Genomic DNA, 20,775 nt, shown 5'->3' on the forward strand with positions numbered 1-20,775 from the left:
CAAAAATGTACCTCTGTTAAGCCCCAATAAGAAACTCCCAACCATACAATGAGCGAGGATGGAAAATGACCTCGTTGGACACGCGGAATATGGTTGCTCGCTTCTTCACTACTGTGTGCGTACACCTTATCATTTTGCTTGTTGTAGCTCTCTTCTACGGTAAATTTTTTTTCATTCGAAAAAAGAATTTCCCGAAAGTTTTGTTTTACCCGCGTACCGCTCCAACAAAGCGCGGCATCTCTACAGTCTCAGGTCCATTAGACGAGCATTCAAACGATGTCCCGTTTTTCTTCAATATGCCCGAAGCCCTAAGTCTTCATTTAACACCCTTTTCACCGTGGTTCTGCTTAACCCCATCTGAAGGGACAACAGTTTCTGCTTACATTTGGGATTTCTTTGAATTCGCACCTTCACAACTTTTATCACTGCTGGAGTCCTAACAGACCGAGGGCGACCACTTCTTGACCTGTCATCTACACTAGAGTCTTCATTGTATCGTTTGATGGTACGATAAACGAATCTTTTGGTTATATTCAAATTTTTCAGTATGTTAAAAATTTGAATTGACGCGTAACCGCAACGATGCAACGCAATAACTGCAACACGGTCTTCTTTAAGCGTCCACTCCATATTTAAAAATGAGTTAAATTCTAAAAGTATACATTTTTATTTTCATGAACAATTCGAAATTCGAATTCAATAAACTTTTTTGTGGCCAGCATTCTAAAAGAAAAGTTTTTACTGTGTGACAATACTTATGACCTGACTAGGTATTTGGTATTTGAAAATCTAAATTTTCGTAGTAAATGTTTAAAGCAATAAAATGAAAACGTGGGTAGGACAGTCATTATTATAATACGATACCTACTTTACGGTGGCGGTCTTGGGGTGATGTTAACACGTCACTATAGCCTATAAACATTAGCACAGTAAAAAAGTTTTTTTTTTGGAAGGACGGAATACTCGTGGCCGAATGGCTTTCCAGTTGCACCAGGACAGGTGGGCAAGCAAAGGTTCGGCCAGGAGGGGTGGGATTTGATATAGTTGCCCAAACGCCTCCGAAGGAGACCTAACAGCTCAAGGGCAGCTGCTTCGCGAATGCATCTATGCAAAAAAGTATTAATCTCACCCAAAAAACAAGTTTCAAAACTTATTTTCGGAGAACAATCAAATATTTTTAAAAACAAATATGATATTCAAGATCAAATTATAGTTCACCTTGAAAGATAGCGCCGAAGTCTCAATTGTATAAGGGTTATTGGTACCTACCCGTGTTACACAGCGCTATACCACCGTTGATAGGTTATTGACATCATGGCTGATAACACATTGTAAGCACAGTTGGATATTTAAGTCAACTAAACGTTAATTCAGATTTAGCTGAGCCGACCAGACGGGCAACGCCCTCTGACGTCACAGGCGGTAACACGTTCTGTTTGTGTTTCAGCTTATACGTTCAATATGATATAAGGGGTTTAATTATGTGACTAAAGCCATTAATTAGTACAATCTGATTTAAAATACGAACTAGATAACTTTGAATTAAAAATATTTTTTTTACATTTTATTAATTTAGTAATAAATGCAAGTTTCAGGTAATATTATATTTAAGAATAGATCTAGTTTTCAGTTTTAAAATATATAGCTAGTATAAGGTTAATCTTCGCTTTGATTGACCCAATTCTGTATCATGTTTGGGCCAATCTTAAAATTCTAGTGTGAGGCCCTTCGTGCTGTTGATCATTGGATTTATCGCGAATTATTAATAGAGAATTGTTACATGAAGTCCATAACCCCGGTATTGACGAGTACAATATAAAGATAAAGATGACAATCGGAACTAAGGTTACTAGGTACTAAGATTTGCATATATAAATTTCAAAATGCTTTTATTAGGCCGACCTATGCACTATTATTATTAAATAGTATTATAGACGTAATATTCACCAATTTCAAGAAATCCGATTCACTTGAATATTTCCATCGTAACCAGGACCCATTAAAATACTGTCAATTTATTATTTTGGCCTCGTAGTCTACCTGATAAAGACTCAAGTCCTAAAGTGTAATGTGACCATTGGGATAATAACCAAAGCTTAAATTTTTTAGTTTGGCTAATATTAAATTTTTAAGTAGTATTGGATCAAAACCACATAAAATTTAGTTACACTACTTGTGGTACAAAAGATGTCTTGCACTTTTTTTTTTTTTTCCTACCTAGTCTGATAGCCTTAGTGGCTATTTCAGCGTAACCGTGGCTAATAGGTGAGCTCACGGGGCTCAAACCTAATGACGATGCTAACACAAACCCTAGCAAGAGCCATGCTTCGAAGAATCTACCACCGGATCGGAAACGCGACCCACTGAGAAGATCCGGCGCGAAACTCAGTGGGCTGTGTCTGAGAGTTAATTTACTCGTCGAGCCCTTCGTCGCAAGCGACGGGTTCGACAAGAACGGTGACCGGTGCTTGAAGTACCTAAAAGCACCGTTAGTGGATCGGGAGGATCCGAGATGACGTGTTTTGGGCGACGTCGACTGCTTTCCATTCTGTCCGCAGGATCGGGAATGAGTCTTGCACATTATTACCGAGAAGCTATCATGCATTCCGTAGAGATTCTGTGCAGCATACATAAATGTTATTCCAATACTATTGAAACGTTTTCGTTCAGGTATCTCAATAGCATATAGTTTAATTTTCTTTACATGCTAAGGCATCGTGTATATTTTTATTTTACTAAAACTATATTGGAGGTATAGATTTTTTTTAAATTGCGTACCACAGGTTATAGTGTTTGTAAACACGTTTAAATCATAATGTTGGTCTTCCTACCATCCTGTTTCATTCGTAACCGTAATTTGCTAAGTGACTGGCATTCTACAACTACCCGCTGAACTTCCATATTTGTAGCAGTATGTCAATGAGTAAGGCGATTCACACATTGCTCCGCGATCCGTCGCCTGGCGTGGAGTGACAGATTTTAATAATGTATGAAGGTACATCCGTTATTATAGACTAGCGGCCCGCTCCGGCTCCGCTCGGGTCTTTAACAAAAATTTCGACGGTATTTGACGGTGTTTTATTTTTTAAAATAAAAGAACACTTATTGCGGCATCACTATATTAGTTAGACATATGCTGTCGCGACACTTCTTGTAAGTAATAATGTGTTCTACAAAGTCGTAGTACATTATTTTATTTTATCATAAATAGTTTTCGCAGAGCACGCGATGTAAAGAATATTTTAGATATTTATTGTATTTTTGTTGTTGTATTGTATTACTTTAAGAAGAGTTAAGAATATTTTATGTATTTATTGTATTATATTACTTTATTGGAGTTTAAGTAAGGATCCCTAATTTTTTTCAAATAAGAATATAGCCTATGTCATTCGAGGATAGTGTAGCTTCCAAACAGTGAAAGAATTTTTCAAATCGGTTTAGTAGTTTCGGAGCCTATTCAATACAAACAAACAAACAGATCTTTCCTTATTATAATAATAGTATAGAAAACACACCGAAAACAGGCCACGGTGCGGGAGCACGTCCCGCTAGCAAATGCCGGAGTTGGCGTGTTTTCTATACTAATCGATGTACTTGCATACAATATTAAAATTTGCCACTCCGCGCCAGGCAACGGAGCGCGGAGCAGTGTGTGAATCGCCTAAGTTCATAGGTCGACGTATCCGATCAGTCACATTCCTTTCGATTGCTTGTTTTAGGCACTTAAAATCAAATCAAGATGCTTTTCACATTATGATCGAGTGTGCGTGGAACGATGATTTGAGACAACAATTCTTTGCTTTCGACAAGTTGGAAGTGTAAAGTGTAAATTACGTATTAGCCTTTCCGGAATCCGAAATGGCTCAGTCACTTTATAAAATAGTGTTGGTGGGCCTTCAGAGACGATAACAGTTTTCTTTATTTTTTTATATAATTTTTTATTACTATCTTTTGTTGCACAATGGAGTGACATATTCACTAGGTGAATAATCTCCTTAAATAAAGATAAAAAAAAAATAATCTCAAAGCACCGATACGATTCTCACCAATGGATCGATGAGTCAAAATTTGTCAACCGAAATTAACTGGAGAATCGTATTGTTTGAGACTAACTACAATACGTTGGCGAACTGTAGCGTCAGATCGGACAGTAATTAAGATCGTCGATACAAAGTTTTGGAACTGTCATCTATACTCTATCTAATATATAAAATTCTCGTGTCACAGTTTTCGTTGCCATACTCCTCCGAAACGGCTTGACCGATTTTGATGAAACTTTTTGTGCTTATCCGGTATCTATGAGAATCGGCCAACATCTATTTTTCATCCCCCTAAATGTTAGGGGTAGTCCACCCCTAAATTTTATTTTTTATTTTTTAGACATTTTTTTTTGTTTTTATTTGTTTATGATACAACATACAAAAATACATACAACCCTAAATTTTCACCCCTTTACGATCAACCCCTATTTTTTATTTGTTAATTATAAACTTTAATTTTTTTGGCAAGATTTTCATTTTTATTTTTATTTTGTCATGAATTAAAAAAAAAATCTGATGTTACTCTCAATTTTTCATCCCTCTATGATCAACCCCTATTTTTTATTTGTTAATTACAAACTTAAATTTTTTTGGTAAATTTTTTATTTTGTTTTGTCATGACTTAAAATAAAAAAAATCATATTACTCTCAATTTTCACTCTTATACGATCAACCCCTATTTTTCCATCCCGATTAATATTTTTTTTATTCTATGCACAAATCCGCAATAAGGTTGCAAGATGGCAATCAAATATTATAATAATTGTAGTACGATAAATTCTTATTCAGAGTTTATAATTTCAAGTTCCTTTAATTATGATTTTTTTTAAATTGAATTTGATCTCCCCCCCCCCCGCCGGTCGACTACTGATCAACTATCAATCGATCAGCTATCCCCGCCAGGTGTCACCACTCATCCAGCAAACATCACGTAGTAGGGATGAGGACGAAGCCGGTCTCCTGTCTTACTTACTCACTATACATCATAGATTATACACTTAATATATTTGAGAGCTATACAATACTATACATTTTTCAGCCATGTTTTTTTGGTTTTATTTGTGTATCAATAGTATGTTCAGTAGGTCTGAGAATCGGCTACTATCTATTTTTCATACCCCTAAGTGAAAAGGGTTGTCCACCCCAAACATTAATTTTTTATTTTAATTTTTTGGATATTTTTTTTTGTTTATAATGAGGTATTATGTGGTTAAATGAGGTTTTTTTTTCTACAGTAGAATTTCCCTAGAAATCTTATTTAAGGCAATACAACGTTTGCCGGGTCAGCTAGTACTAATATATAAATCTACAGTGGTTTTTACGGATGTTCCGTTATAACTACTGAACCATGCATTCGATTGACTTGAAACATGGTATCCATGTAGAAAATACATGTACTTAATGGATAGGCTAATATTTATATGAGTGTTGGACTCGCTACCTAGTAATAATTACAATGGACACTCATATAGTGTAGGACTCCCTAATAATAATTACAATAATAATGTTAATTTTGAATGTTCAGCGAAGCGGGCTAGTACGACTAGTAATTGCATATTACTGTTTTGATTTGTTGACCGTTGTACGTTAAAAACACATTACTAATCTGTTTGTCACGATGAAAAATTTTTATGACAAGACAATCGTTGATTTATTGATTATTTCAACATTTGAATTATGTTAAATGAAAATACTTCGCTTGTCTTAATGATGTTGTTTAAAAACCAGTTTTAACGCTAATCGTTGTTTTGTAATTCAGCATTTCGGCACTTCGCCGTTTTCGCACTCACGCTAAGCCGACGGCGACAGTCCTTTCGCGAAACACGGACGATCGGACGAAGAGTGACTCGAAAGAGAAGTAGATTCGCACATACCAAGACCATAAGTCAAAAAGTAGTTAAAAATATATTCAATACAGCATAAATAAAGAAAAAATCATTAAGAAGTTATTACGACGCCTAAATTAAGAAAGACGCCAAGTCAAAGTTGCTTTTGTAAATGATTCAAATATCATAAATATTAGGATATGTAACTCTTTTATTAATTACACGTGAGTATGTAATATAATTGAGTACATGACCTTGAAATCTCTAAATTATTCAAAACATCGAAGAATAACATCGACCAAAAAAATTACGAAGAAATCAATTCGCAATTTATTAATCAGGTATTGTTTATCTGTATCTCACTATGCGTTAAACAAAGATCCTACAGGCCAAATAATCAGAGGCGTCTCGTAAAATAAACACCAGTAAACAGGCGCGAGATTCAATTACACCGTTATTACTCACGTCAAAGTGACCGCAAACTCTCAAAGACAGAAACACAACTTCAAAGACTCAATACGGGCCTAAACAAAGCGACCGCATAAACGAAGTCACCCCAATTTTGGGTAATCATTAGCGCCATAATCGACTTGTTACTGGCCTGTCACTCTCACAACGTATACACGTCTAATTACGTGGCGTTTCGTGTCCTATTTCAATTAAAATAATAGCTTGATGTCCGATTTAGTGTTGAGTGAGTGAAGCACGGGATTTTGCTATAGCAATAGCGAAAGTTTCAAAAAGAAATGACATCGTAGATATGACTAACGGGTTTGTATTTAAGTTACAAGAAATAATCCTGATTTTCTTCCCTACCTAATCGTTAGTAGAGGCTATTCCAACTACGTGTTGACTGCTAAATGAGCTCACGGGGCTCAACCTGAGAGAACTTGCTAACACTAGCAATATAATCATCATCATTTCAGCCTATCGCCGTCCACTGCTGAACATAGGCCTCTCCAATAGATTTCCAGTGCGACCGGTCCATTGCCACCTGCATCCAACGAGACCCAGCGCTTTTTACTAGGTCGTCGGTCCATCTAGTAGGTGGCCGTCCCACACTGAGCAATATAATATCAATACCAAAACACGATAATTACCGTGTTTTATAAGTCGATTTTAAATTTTATTCTCAACGAATCTATAGTTTAAGCTAGGTTCGCCTAGTTTAAAACAAAATTATGACTTCTAACGACTAAGTTGCTTTAGCGTTACTCTCTATCTAACAGAAGAATTCAATTTTTCATTGAACATTGTCGATATCATTTCAGCTGCAATAAAACTCACAATCTACGCAATTAAGATCTCTTTAGATTGATAATAGTGTGAAGTACAGTTAACTAGCCATTATCTTTTCTGAAAATTTACGTGTTTCGAAATTGGAATTTTGAATATTCATAAATCTATTTTTATTTATTTTTATTGGACGTGTAGGCAAAGGAGCATACGGCCCACCTGATGATGAGTGATTACCGTCGCCCATGGACTTCAGCAATGCCAGGGGCAGAACCAAGCTGCTGCCTACCGTGAAGTACTCTTCACAAGCCTCGTTTAAAGAAGGATATGGCATAACGCTCAGGAAACACCTATTTCTAGCTACACACATATATTTCTTTATTAAAATTAATCATCATCAGCCCACGTTCACTGCTGGATTATAGACCTCCCCCAAGGCTCGCCTTAAAGACCAGTCCTGCGTTGCTCGCATCCAGTGGATTCCCGCGACCTTTTGCAGGTTGTCGATCGACCTGGCGGGAGACCTACCCACGCGCCGCTTTCCGGATTAAAATTAATATTTTATATGAATTGAATAGGATAATTTGATCTTATTGTCGTCATTTTATAATGAATTTCTCTCTATGGCTTACTTTTAATAGAATTTTGTCAATTTAATTAAACTAGAGGTCCCGCAGTAGTCGAAATTCGACTATAATTAATTGGAATTGTAAGTTTGTACACTATTATGATTGTAATTTATACTTCTATAATCACAAATTTCACCAAGACTGCACTATAAAAAAATATTAATAAAGACAAACAATATTTAATCTATTCTCAATTTGACCACAGACGTCAAGAACAAAAATTTTGACAACAAATAGTATGCATGCGTGTGTGCGTCAAATACATGCTATGTGTGTAATGTTTTCTTTATTGATTTAATGTATCTTGTATGCAGTATTTTAAACAAAATTATTAGCACTGTGCACTTCTTCTCTATATTCTCTATAAGTGTGGAAAATTTCATACTCCTCCGTTCTCGCAATTTTCGTAAAAAGGGATAAAAAGTTTTTGCTTCACGTATTAATATATAGATGAAAATGACTTATTTGCCAAAGTAATTTTCAATAGAAATGCCTCTGATGGGAGTTACAGCTATTTCCATACGAGTGCCTTCAGCAAACGGTTAATGCATTATTGATTGAATCGGTCACGTTCTGGAAGTTTCCACCTCAACTAGAAACTTGTAGACGCTTGAAGAGTTGATAATTACCGTTTGAAACTAATTTAAAGGCATCCATCACTAGCCATTGACATTTCATATAAACGGAATGTAATCAATTATTGATTGTTACTCTGCTGTAAAAGAAAGAGTTGAAACATAAATTGAAATTATTTTGTATGAGAATATTATTTTTTACTGGTGGTGGGACCTCTTGTGAGTCCGCACGGGTAGGTCCCACCACTCTGCCTATTCCTGCCGTGAAGCAGTAATGTGTTTCGGTTTGAAAGGTAGGGCAGCCGTTGTAACTATACTGAGACCTTAGAACTTATATCTCAAGTTGGGTGGCGCATTTACTTTGTAGATGTCTATGGGCTCCAGTGACCACTTAACACCAGGTGGGCTGTGAGCTCGTCCACCCACCTAAGCAATAAATAAAAAAATAGTAAACTATATATTTTTTAAAGGTAAAGGTTCTACTACTAGTATTACAATCTCACATAAACCTTAATCATTTTATGCCCTTCTTAGCTAGCTTATACTACTTATATGGTTATAATTAAAAATCTATCAATCCAAATAACGATTTATTTTGATGATTTTTCAAAGAACTACGATCACAGTATTTTCTTTGTTTCTGGGTGTTTCTCGATCAAAATTTTAAAAGGGTTCTTTTCTTTATAAATTCGGCTCAGCTTCGTCTAAATTAGAGAGAGAGAGAGAGAATACACTTTATTGCACACCAACATAATTTACATTAAAAAAAAAAAAAAAAACCTGTTAAAAAGCACATATGTACAATAGGCGGTCTTATCGCTAAAAGCGATCTCTTCCAGACAACCGTTTAATTTACAGAAATTCTGTAAAATATAAAAATATAGCATATAATACTATCAACTACGTTAATTAGATTAACGCAGACTAATATAATAGACGTGATATAGAATCCACCCCTTTGATATAGACAGTATGATCATCTTTGTTTTTTTTTTTTGAGCAATAACTAAAGAAATGATCAAATTTTTACAATATATGAATTGTACATAAAAAAATAACATCAATCTTCTATTTTAGTTTATATTATATATCATGAAAAAAACTACAGTTCGATATTATAAAGAAACAGGAATTTGTTATATGTTATACTAAATATATTATGTACACATGATACTATATCAATACTTTATATTTTGGTAGTATTATAGGCAGTATAATTTAAAAGCACCGTCTAGACCGAGATAGACCAGAGAGGACTGTTGGCGCGCGGTCGGATGTACTCACCGGTGCGGCGAAAGCTGCAATTTCCGGCGCCACCCAGGGTTGAAAGCTTTTACTGGTTAATATACGGTAAAAGTGAGCCAACATTGCGTAGCTACAAAAATTCACAACTGATCAAACAGTTTACTTTGTCTAATTTAGTAACGAAAATTTGTTACGACCCGCCGCAGCCACGAGCCTACTACTGACCTAGTAAAGTTTACTATGATCATTCTTAGTTTTAGATTTGAATATATTATCTATAATTAGTAACAATTGGGCCTCAGCGAGTGTTCCCCAATGAAGACCACTAGAAGGACAGTTAGTTAGTTGAATAGGCAAGTTTCCAATAGAAGTTGGTCGTTTTTCATTTCCCGTCCAGCACCCCTAGTGTTGCCATCAATAAACGTCCGGATTTATGTAACCGAGTTTATGTCGGACCCTTCTCCTGTCCAGGGTTGCCCTTTACGTTTGATCACGCGATACGAGATAGGGCCTTCGATAAAGCAATTTATGTGGATTTTTTCGGCCGCCTTTTAAAGATGATGACCCTGTCGAGAATCGTTCTGGACTATAATGACTTATTCTCTTTTTCGTTTTTCAAGCGGTTTCTTTGAATCTACACTGACAATGACAATTCAACGTGTATTAAATAATTTGGAGATGATTTATTTAATTTGATGAATCATTTCCATAAAGATATTCCACCTTTGGCAAAAATTCAACTTATCAGATTTCATAAACGTTTTCTTACTAGAGTCATACGACTGATATACTTAATTTATAATTAATAATAAACGGTCGTCTGGTGTAGTGGTAAGTGACATGGTCACTACACAAGGGGGTCGCGGGTTCGAATCCCGCCAAGGGAAGATATTTGTATGATAAATATAAATGTCTTTTCCAGGGATATGGATGTATATTAAATATATGTACGTGTATAATAAAAATCTTACATTTATTTCCGTTATCTGGTACCTGTAACACAAGTTCTTTACGAACTTAACACGGGACCAGTTAACGTGGCATGATTGTTATTAAATATTTATTATTATTATTATTTATTAATTAGAACTAAATGTATATTCCGAAAACTGCGTCCATATACGTACTTATGAACACAAATATTATACATAATGTATTTCTTTTAATCATTGAACGCTCTGAGTCAACGATGTACACATGTCTTCGTATTAATAAGCCATCGTATGAAACATTTTCAGGAAATTCGTAATCACTTTGCGCCGGTACGAAATAAATCAATAAGCCGTGGTGATCAAAGAACGAATTCATTGCTTTGACTAAAAAATCAGGTGTACCTACTGATTTTTTTTTTCTCTATCTATTCACTGGTAGCCTAGGGGGCTATTACAGCTATGCCTGGATGAGTAGGTGAGCTCACGGGCTCAACCTGAGAGAAATTCCTAGCACTTGCTCTAACAAGAGCAGTGCTTCGCAGAATCTACCTCCGGATCGGAATCGCGACCCACCTAGAAAAGCTGACGAGAAACTTAGTGGGCTGTGTCACTCGTCGAACTCTTCGTTCGATCAGGACGATAACGTGTTGAAAACATTTCGAATATATCATCATCAAAGTCAAGAAATCGCTCATTTCCCAAAGTAACCTCTTAAAAACCGGTGCGCCATGAGCTCTTTCACGCATTTATGTAATAAAAAAAAGAAAATTATGTATTAAATAAAAACTAAGGGAACTTAGCTTATATTATAGATTAAATAAACTCTTACATAAATAATATAATAGAGATGTTATTTTTTTTGTATATGAAATTGGTTAAAATCATTGACACAATTATTATTTTTTCGGTTCTGTGATGATGACCTCCGAAGAGTTCCTTTATCTGGAGCTAATCCTAGACGTCGGTACTGGTCATGATTACCATAAAACACAACAGCAATGAAACTGAACCAACATGTAAAAATAAACTCTGTAAGATAAAAAATAGAGGTCCTAATTAGCTAGCAAGATTCGACCTGAGCATTCAAACATCGCAAGCTAAATAAAAGCTTGTAATAAACGCTTACACATAAGGAATGTAAATTAGATTAGTACCAATTTTTCTAATGAAATACGTACTCAATAAAATATGTTCATGATTGACTTCAACTGTGAAGGAATAACATCGTGTTATAAAAATCAAACCCGCAAAATGATAATTCGCGTAATAACTGGTGGCAGGAACTTTTGTGAGTCCACGCGGGTAGGTACCACCACCCTGCCTATTTCTGCCGTGAAGCAGTAATGCGTTTTGGTTTGAAGTGTAGGGCAGCCGTCGCACTGTTAAAAGGGAGACCTTAAAACTCATGGTAAACCCTAGGTAAACCCTCTAGGTGGGTGGCGGCATTTACGTTATAGATGTATATGGGCTCCGGTAACCATTTAACACCGGATGGGCTGTGAGCTCGTCCACCAATGTAAGCAATAAAAAAAAATTGTACTAAGAACTCGCGTGCCCATCATAACTTAATAAAAAATCATCAATTGAATTTTGATAATAACGTCATAACGTTTTAGTATTAAGATAGTTAATGTAAGGCATATTTGAATGCACACTTTATAACTTGGCTTAAACCGTATGAAGGTTGAAATACGAATACTTTAATAACGCAGATAATTTACTGACATACGTCATGGATTTTATCAAAATTCCTGACTCGACGGTGCTGTAGTTAGCGATTCACTGTTGAGCCAAGGGTCGTGGGTTCGATTCCCACCCACATCGGACAAAAGTTCGTGTGATGAATAAATTTGTTTGCTCTTCGTCTGGGTGTCTATTGTCTATATATGTATGTATTTAAACGTATATAAGTATGTAAGTCAATATCTGGTACCGATAATGCAGGGAATCATAATTTAGGGCCAGAGATGACCGTGCGTGATTTGTTCACGGGTTTTTTTTTTTTTCTGAAACTGAATTTTTGTATCGGTAATCTTAAAAACGACCCGATCAAAACGCTCGGCCGCAGATAATACTTTTCTTTCCTACCTATGCTGATAGCCTTGAGAGGCTATTTCAGCTTCACCCTAACGTGTGTAGGTGAGCTCACGGGACTCAAACCGGAGTGTTGCTAACACTGACCCTAGCAAGAGCAGTGCTTCGCGAATGAATCTACTACCGGATCGGAAACGCGACCCACTGAGAAGATCCGGCGAGAAACTCAGTGGGCTAGATAATACTAGTGACGGTACATGCAATACGAATGATCCGATAAAGGGATTTGTTTGAACGTTGAATGAGTTTGATGCAAACATTGACGCGTCACGTTTTTTCATTATAGCCGAAACGTGAAGTGTGATATTACGGTCATAAGCTTTACGACCGCGAGGGCACGAAGGGAGATCTCAATTATTCCTTTACAAAACTTTACGATACCGAGAGTGAGTGAAGACGTTAACACGCCTCACATAACAAGGTGGGTACAACCTTGACACGATTCCAGACCTTCGCAGATCATTTGAATATTAAACAGTCTCATGGGACTAAAGCTGGTAACTATATAATCAAATTTCGTCAGCTATTTCCCAGTTCATTTACTAAAAAAAGAAAAAGACAAAAAAAAAACATAAAAAAAATCTCATGTGTCATTACAGCTGCGAGCTTCACAATGACCAAAATACTGACGACTCAAGGTTGAATGTTCGCATTCTATATAAAATGGCCGTAACATCTCGTTGGGTGATTAAGATACATTGGTTCGTAGACGAAGGCGGATACTCACTCAAAGGCGACAGGACCTCACAGAGCTAACACTCACTGGACTAAACAACACTTCACTATAACAGCTCCGACCGTGTTCTGGAAGACAGTCAGTGGCGTGTAAATTTAGCTGGCGAGTGGCGATCGGCGATGCGTCGTCGCGGCGTGAACGGCGGGCGGTGACTGCTGGGGCGTCTAGGCGGCGCCCGCCTAGCCGCCGCCGCGCCCCGCGCCTTATCACACGAATAAAATTTATTTAATGGATAACCCGGGCAGCGATGGGATAACCATTGAAATTCTGCCGCTTTACGACGCGATTATTAATGACTTAAGTGCTATTTGGAATAATTTTTCCGGTACGTTACACGTTCACGCCGACGGTCACGGGTTATTGACGGAATATTCCGTGCTCACGGAAACTGAAACAATTTAGATCGTGTTTATTATGAACTAGCGGCCCGCTCCGGCTCCGCTCGGGTCTTTAACAAAAATTTCAACAATATCTGACGTTGTTTTATTTAAAAAAATAAAAGAACACTTGTTGGGGCATAACTATAATTGCTAGACATATGCTGTCGCGACACTTCTTGTAAATAATAATGTGTTCTACAAAGTCGTAGTACATTATTTTATTCTATCATCAATAGTTTTCGCAGGGCACGCGATGTAAATAATATTTTAGGTAATTTTTTACACCTTGGGTTACATTATTGGAGTTTTAGTATGAATCCCTATTTTTTTTCAAAAAAGATTATAGCCTATGTCACTCGGGAATAGTGTAGCTTCCAAACAGTGAAAGAATTTTTCAAATCGGTTCAGTAGTTTCGGAGCCTATTCAATACAAACAAACAAACAAATCTTTCCTCTTTATAATATTAGTATAGATTAGTATAGATATATACGCAGCGGCGCATTAATGAAACGCTTACGTTCATGTGGGTCGTGTATCGAGGAAGGCAATTTAATTAGCATCGGACGCGGAATGGTGATAATTTATAGTCATAAAATCAAACTTCATATCGTTATTTAAAAAAGATTCAGAAATGCTGACAAATTGGAAGTTGATTTTTCGAAAAACACTTTTTTGTGTTGAAGCGAGAAAAATCTAAAATAGAAATCGAACAACGAATTTATTATCTGAGTTGTATTTAGTAAATGTAAAATAAAAATACTAAACTAATCAGGACCGTACTGTTGTTGGTTTGCGCGAATAGAATTTGCTTAGAAATGTAATAAAAAAAAAATGGGGAGTTTGTTACATTTTTGACATACTTCCATTATGGATGCATACTTCACAGAAAAATGATTGAACGGTATACGTAATTTTCATTATGACTATTATATCTGTTACAAAATAGATTATTCTATTATATAAAGTGTTATAACAAAAATATAACAAAAATATAGATTATTCTATTATATAAAATGTCATAACAAAAATATAACATTTTATATAATAGAATAATCTACTTTGTAACAGATATAATAGTCATAATGAAAATTACGTTGACGGCTCAATCATTTTTCTGTGAAATATTCGAAACATATAATGATAATAATTTAAAACAAGAAATAAAACGATAAGGTAGCTACAATTAGGCATATTACTCAAAAAAAAACGAGAAAAAATAATAGAATTAATTGTGTGATTTCTATTTTTTTTATTCTTGTTGGTACACGTCTGCAATGAAATTAGACTAACTAGATGAGATGGTAGCAATCAAAGCTAAAGAAAACCAAAAGGTTCAATTAAGACCGAAAAACTGTTAATGAATAAAAACCGAATTAAACAAATGTTTATTTAAGTAAAAATAATGAGCTCAAGACCCAGCTGATGCTAAATGATTCCTCATATATATTACTAAGTGTTGCCACTACTAATAAAATGTGTAAGTCATTTTTTCAGAATTTATTTTTGCTAACCATTTTTTTTATATACGTTGCCGGATGATGTCAACGATTGGTTGAGGTGTAGTAAGCTAAGGGCGTATTACAAAAATTGATACGTGCTTGCGGGATTTTGACATAGTTGATTCGTTCGATACCAGTAAACCAAGTGTATCTTATCCTTTGAGCCACTGCGACTTTCCTTAACTTGTACGTGTTTTGGGCACAAGAAAAAATCATAGCTTAGGGTTGTCCAAAGTGGGACGTTTCTTAACCAGAAAGATTCATTGAGCCCCTCTTAAAAAATTGAAACGGAAATAAAAGCGTTCCTAAAAAGAGACAAACATATTATTTATGAAATTGATGTAAGAAAATGTTATCGAATACTTTGAAAGGTTTCATTCCAACCGCGTGCGAAACGTACACATGTTTTTCATTCATTTTATTCAATCCGATATTGTCGTGACGTCTAAAATTTGAAGCCGTTCAATCTGTTGGCATTTTAATTTACAATCTCTTTACCACGCTGACCAATTACAACGTGTATGATCTCACAGTTGCTTAATTTTATACATTTTTATATTCCGACATTAATTCTTACTAAAGAAGAAAAGTACGTAGCGTTTTCAGATTACCTTTTTTTATTTTTATTGCTTAGATGGGTGGACGAGCTCACAGCCCAACTGGTGTTAAGTGGTTACTGGAGCCCATAGACATCTACAACGTAAATTTGTCAGCCATCTTGAGATATAAGTTCTAAGGTCTCAGTATAGTTACAACGGCTGCCCCGCCCTTCAAACCGAAACGCATTACTGCTTCACGGCAGAAATAAGCAGGGTGGTGGTACCTACCCGTGCGGACTCACAAGAGGTTCTACCACCAGTAATTACGCGATTATAATTTTGGGGGTTCTATTTTTATTACGCGATGTTATTCCTTCACCGTGGAAGGCAATCGTGAACATATGTTAAGTACATTTTTCATTAGGAAAATTGGTACCCCCCTGTGGGATTCGAACACCATTGTATCGCTAGATAAGACTGCACCGGACGCCTTATCCTTTAGGCCACGACGACTTCCTACCTTCTAAAGTCCTTACCTCCTAATTCCATAAAACATAAGCGATTATCTCTAAGGAAGTCGAGATAACGAATACATTCCTCTTGAATATTATATTAAATATCGTGAAAAGGAACTTGGGGTCAAGGCGTTGATGATGTCACATCGCTTGAGCTATTGATCAGCGTCCTCCACGTGGAAACTAGATCAGTTTGCTGTTAATAAATAGTTAATCCAGAACCTTCAGCTGAAATCGACGAATTTGTTTAAAAATACTATTGTTTGATTCTTAAGTAGACTTGGGTTTAGGGTAGTCTAAACCCTAAGGCTCACTAAAGCTACTTATGCAGTTTCATTTCGCATTTTTTTTTCATTCTACACAGAGATAATATTAGAATAAGTTTCTTATAATTAGTTAGTATATCTTATAAGTATAGTAACATAACTATTATTTAAGCTGATGATGATGTTATAGTGTAAGTTTACTGGTGGTAGGACCTCTTGTGAGTCCGCGCGGGTGGGTACCACCACCCTACCTATTTCTGCCGTGAAGCAGTAATGCGTTTCGGTTTGAAGGGTGGGGCAGCCGTTGTAACTTACTTGAGACCTTAGAACTTATATCTCAAGGAGGGTGGCGCATTTACGTTGTGGATGTCTATGGCCTCCAGTAACCACTTAACACCAGGTGGGCTGTGAGCTCGTCCACCCATCTAAACAATAAACAATAAAAAAATAAAAAAAGTAAATCTATATTTTTAATTGAAAATTAGACGGCATTAAATATCGACAAATAACAACTTGGTCGGCCGTGATCACTAAATTCTACAGAGTTCGAAAAGTCTGAAATAATTTGTATAATGGACATCACTGTCTACTGTAAACCGTAAAAGGATTTTTTTTGAAAGAAAAGATTACTGGTGGCCCTGAGGTCTTCCAGTTTTATCAGAACAGGTGGACTAGCACGTGTTCAGCCAGGATGGGTGGTATTTGCTAACAGCTGCCCGAGTGACTCCGAATGAGACCTAACTGATTAAGGGCAGCTGCTTCGCAAATGCAAAAAATGTAATGCGTTTTTTACCGTATTTGTATGAAAATCGTAAATATTTTGAAAATCGGAAATTGTAAATTGAATAAAATTGACGCGATATTAAATAATTAAAAAGTTTTCATTGAATTCTCGCTAAATCTTTAAAATTTTCTTACCGTTTTTTCCGAATTACGAACATGATTAAAACTAATTGATTTGGTCAATTCGCGGTTTTTTTATTTTCACTATACAAACTTCGACATTAACAATACTGTTCGGTTTCCGTGGAACAGGTAATCGTAATGTAAAAACATTTATCAAACTAGTATCTATTAATTGATATTGTTCTAATATTTTTTTATAACAATTCAAGAAAATAAAAAGTTGTCGTTTTACAATCAAGAACATTTTCGTCAAAACACCTTGTACATTCAGTTTAAATAATGGCCTATCCTAATTATGTTGTGGGTAGGTGTAAAACTTACGCAAAATCATGAGATCCAAGTTTCTTTGAGCCTTACGGAACAAAGGAGACACAAGGGCCGCCCACGCTCGACTTCATAGCACGGTATAAAGAGATCAAGTAAGCCCAGTTTCCAGAACAGACAAATTAGTTTTCCAACGATTGAAGAGTCCCGACCCTAGACAATAGAAAAAGGACGCTTACAAGGACAAGATTATTGTTTATTTATAAAGTATTCACTGAATAATAATATACTATTTACTGACTGACACTGTAGTGTAGTGGTTAGCGCTCTTATCTGCCGCGCCGAGGGTCGTGGTTTCGATACCGCATCGGGCAAATATTCATGTGATGAACAGTTTGTTTATTCTTTGTCTCGGGGCTTAATATCCATGTATGTATATATCTAACTGTTTATAAGTATGTTTTTTTTGTTCCTCGGATGGGTGGACGAGCTCACAGCTCACCTGGTGTTAAGTGATTACTGAAACCCATAGACATCTACAACGTAAATGCGCCACCCACCTTGAGATATAAGTTCTAAGGTCTCAAGTATAGTTATAACGGCTGCTCCACCCTTCAAACCGAAACGTATTACTGCTTCACGGCAGAAATAGGCAGGCTGGTGGTGGTACCTATCCGCACGGACTCACAAGAGGTCCTACCACCAGTAATAAATGTATGTCAGTCTAACATAGGCAATCCTAATTTGGAGCCGGATGACCGTGCATGATTTGTTTTATATATTATTAGTTATTAATAATTAAAACAGCTCTAACAATATTAATCATATAATTTTTAATCATCTAATACCTATACATCTTGATTTCTACCAATATATTTTCAAAAATGTCTCAAAAGCGGTGGAAACGATGCGCCCCTACACAGTTTATTCCCAGAGATAATTTAGCAACATTAACTCTGACTTTGTAATGATTTTCTCTACATTCTTCATAGAAAAACTGAAAAACTTTGCCTCTAGCCACACACCACCCAACAAACCACTTACAAGATTCAAATACCAAAAAACTGCTCGTGCCAAACTAGTTACTAAGAATACTTTTGACAATTATACCAATAAAAGGATTTGTGAGGTTAATATTTTGGGAATTTGAATAGGGAACTGCTGCTATGTATTATAGGTGGATGGAGGTAAAATGATATGTACAAAGAGGTTTGCATCAGGTGGACCATCGATAGGGTATAGAGACATAAAGACCAACATCATCTATATATTAATACGTGAAGCAAAAACTTTGTATCCCTTTTTACGAAAATTGCGCGGACGGAGGAGTATGAAATTTACCACACATATAGAGAATATAGAGAAGAAGTGCACAATACTAATATATTTTTTAAAATAATGCATAAAAGATAGGTACAATAAATCAATAAAGAAAACATTACACACACTACCATGTATTTTACACACACACATATACTCTTTGTTTAGTGTCAAATTTTTGTTATTGCTTAAAGTATGTAGTCAAATTGAGAATAGGTTAGTATTGTTTATCTTTAATATTACGAATATTTGTCTATAGTGTAGTCTTGGCGAAATCTGTAACAATAGGACCATAATAATGTTGACACTTATAATTTCAATTAATTATAGTCGAATTTCGACTACTGCGGGACCACTAGTGATGAATAGATTGATGAATGAAGTTACGAGAATCCAATGATCCGTTGCTCGTTTGGATAGCCTTACAGTTTAGTTGAACATAAACAGAATGTAACCCTACCCAAACTACGAATATGTATACTATACGTACACGGCCTTTGCTCCATCCTTTGATGTCCACATAGGTCTCGTTATCGGTATTACATTTGATCTTTAACTATTCACCAATAGTAAACGGGTCAGTTGTTTTGTATTTATGGAACATAATTTAGGCTTAGGGACCCCGGTAACCGTACTCGTCGAACTCGACAAAGAGTTCGCCGTGCAACCTAACCCATGAATCAGCTCGCTGAGTTTCTCGCCGGATCCTCTCAGCGGGTCGCGATTCCGATCCGGTAGTGGATTCATTCGCGAAGCAGCTGCTCTTGAGCTGTTAGGTCTCCTTCGGAGGCGCTCGGGTAGTTGTTAGCAAATCCCACCCCCTCCTGGCTGAGCCTTTGCTCGCCCACCTGTCCTGGTGAAACTGGAAAGGCCTCTGGGCCACCAGTAATTTTTCAATAATAAAAAAAAAAAAAAAACTTTTACATTAACCTAACACAATAGAAATAAGAACATACAGCTCACTTGGTGGAAATTGGCTATTGTTACATAAAACATTGACAATGTAGGGACAAACGATGATGCAAACGACGTTGCAGCCATCTGAAAATGGTATCGCTTGAAAAAAGTCAAAACTACCGATAATAAACCAAATGAGAGAGAAAATATGGTATATATTTATTTAAAGCATACAAATAGAGATGTGACTATCTCAGAAAGCTAAGCACGAATCTGAACTAAACTAAAGCTAAGTTGTAAATACAGTGCACTAACATTACGAAATATGTTTGCATTAAAAAATTTAATTATTTCTTTATTCTAAATTTTAGTCTGGGCATACTTTTCCCCACCGAATGTAGTTCCGCCTTGTCGTGGCGGTGGGGCTTAAGCGTGCGTCCCTAAAATCGCGTGCAGAGGAATCTGTGTGGGACGCCGCGACCAAGAGAACTGCGCCCAGCTCTCCTTGGCTGCTTCCGTATTCACGGGTGCTCCTTGAGAGAGAGCGAGGGACTCTCTCCCCACGCCCTTTGCACTGGCAAAGGGAGGCATTCAGGGGATGAGGGGTTGGCTCTCGGGAGCCTGATGAGCCGGCGGCACTTTTGTGTCTTCCGGCTGCGGGTTGCCATGTCCCCGGCTTCGGTTACAGGGGAAAGCCTTCCAGATATGGGAGGTACCGGCTCGCCGGCGTGGCTCCACACCGCGTTGTGGGCGACGGACAGGCCTCGGCCACCGTCGGCCAAACCGTAAACCCCAGTCATGGGGAACGGGGGCTCCTGCCTTTACTGGTCGGAGCTGCGAGGACGCAAACCTCTTCAAAAATGCCCCAATCTCAA

The 20,775-nt window shown here is 36.7% G+C and overlaps 2 protein-coding genes across 3 annotated transcripts in view; both read right to left on the minus strand.

The window, feature by feature from the left end:
• LOC101735492 (receptor-type tyrosine-protein phosphatase kappa) overlaps positions 1-13,467 on the minus strand; it is a 161,277-nt gene extending 147,810 nt beyond the window's left edge. Inside the window, exon 1 of the mRNA XM_012696572.4 lies at positions 13,305-13,467. The gene's annotated coding sequence lies outside the window, so the exon portion shown is untranslated. The remainder of the gene's footprint in view (positions 1-13,304) is intronic.
• The window catches only part of LOC692988 (aldehyde dehydrogenase), a 423,296-nt gene that overhangs the window by 312,478 nt on the left and 90,043 nt on the right, over positions 1-20,775 (minus strand). The window lies entirely within an intron of this gene.

The sequence above is a fragment of the Bombyx mori genome, chromosome 19, assembly GCF_030269925.1.
Source record: "Bombyx mori chromosome 19, ASM3026992v2".
Classification (NCBI taxonomy): domain Eukaryota; kingdom Metazoa; phylum Arthropoda; class Insecta; order Lepidoptera; family Bombycidae; genus Bombyx; species Bombyx mori.